The sequence below is a fragment of the Buceros rhinoceros genome, unplaced genomic scaffold (assembly GCF_000710305.1).
Source record: "Buceros rhinoceros silvestris isolate BGI_N320 unplaced genomic scaffold, ASM71030v1 scaffold24080, whole genome shotgun sequence".
Classification (NCBI taxonomy): Eukaryota; Metazoa; Chordata; class Aves; order Bucerotiformes; family Bucerotidae; genus Buceros; species Buceros rhinoceros.
The window spans coordinates 23,924-25,370 of NW_010388245.1; the positions used below are offsets into that span (position 1 = coordinate 23,924).

General features: G+C 60.1%; 1 protein-coding gene across 1 annotated transcript in view; it reads right to left on the minus strand.

The window, feature by feature from the left end:
- Nucleotides 1-1,447, minus strand: part of CHD5 (chromodomain helicase DNA binding protein 5) — a gene marked incomplete at both ends in the record, with an annotated part of 26,294 nt that overhangs the window by 23,915 nt on the left and 932 nt on the right. The window lies entirely within an intron of this gene.

Here is a 1,447-nt window from a genome sequence, read left to right on the forward strand (position 1 = left end):
CAGCCCCAGCCACACCAAGCTGGGGAGAGCCAGAGCGCAGGTGGGCTGGGTGGGATTCAGGTTTCCTTCTGGGAGAGAATCATGGAATCACTTAGGCTGGAAAGACCTTTAAGCCATGGAGTCCCACTGTTCCCCCAGCACTGCCAGGTCCCCACCGACCCCTGTCCCTCAGCAGCACCTCCACGTGGCTGGGAAACCCCTCCAGGGATGGGGACTCCACCGCTGCCCTGGGCAGTTCCTCAGGTGCAGCAGAGACCATGACCTGCTGCACAGCTCCAGCAGTGAGTGACCCATCACCACCCTGAGGAACACGAGGGAGCACCGGGGTCCCAAGAGACCCTGCGAGCATGGGGCAGCCCATCACCCCACCAGAGCACCGGGATGACACAGCCCTCGCGAGCCGACCAGCAGGGCTCAGCACCACGGCCCTGCTGCCCCACTGTCGGGAGCTGCTCTAATGGCCAAAGCTTTGCTGGGCAGCCATTCCGGAGCGCCGGCCCTTCCCAGTTCAGAGCGAACCCAGCTCTCCTTCAGCTGGTTATAAACAGTGGTAATTTGGCTCGGAGTAATTGGTTGCCATGGGAACTGCTGCAGCACTGGCTGAATCCCCCTCCCACTCCCTTCCCCGACCAGGATCTTCATCTCCGCACGCTGGTTTATACCACAGCCTGGTTTGTGCAGTTTTTTCCAAGCGTTTGCCGCCCCAGTTCCTGCACCACGGCATCTGTCGGCGTCACCCCAAACCAAAAGAGCTCTGCTACGGCTGGTGCAGGCAAATTCCCGCCCCAGCGAGCGCGGCAGCAGCTCTGCTCCACACCAGGCACCAGTCACCACGTAGGGACTGGCCCCATGGTGCGGGCTTGCACCTTTCCATGGCAGAGAGAAAGCAACTCTGGAGTAGGAGTCTGGGAACAGGAAGCCCCGTTCAAGGCCCCTCTTGTCTCTTTTCTCCTCATTCCACTGACAACTACAGCACCAGCTTCTCACTGGCTTCCAGGGATGCGGGAACAGTGTCCCGCAGGCAGAACTGCAGCTGGTCAGCACTGCCCACGGAGAGCACGAATTACCCAACCCAGCGCACTCTGTGCTCAGCCCGGTATTTTCTCCTCCCGCCCAGCATGGCAGCAGCCGGGCTTGAACAGGGCAGCGTTGACGGAGAACAAACAGAGGTGGAAATACCTTGGGGGGTTGTTTTATTTCCCTCCCTGCCCCCAAAAAAGCAGCACAGGAAAATAATGTGCCCACTGATGAGAGAGGCAGAGGGTCTGAGCCAGCTTTGTGTGGAATCTGCAGGAAGAGAGGAGCAGCACCATGGCCACAGAGGAGGGAGAACAGCTTCCTCAGAGCAGTGACTTCTGCCAAAGGCTGGCAGCCACACAGCACGGGAGGGAACCAGCGGCTCATCACGTTCCCACCAGTGCCAGAAGCACTTTACTGCGCTGCCTCC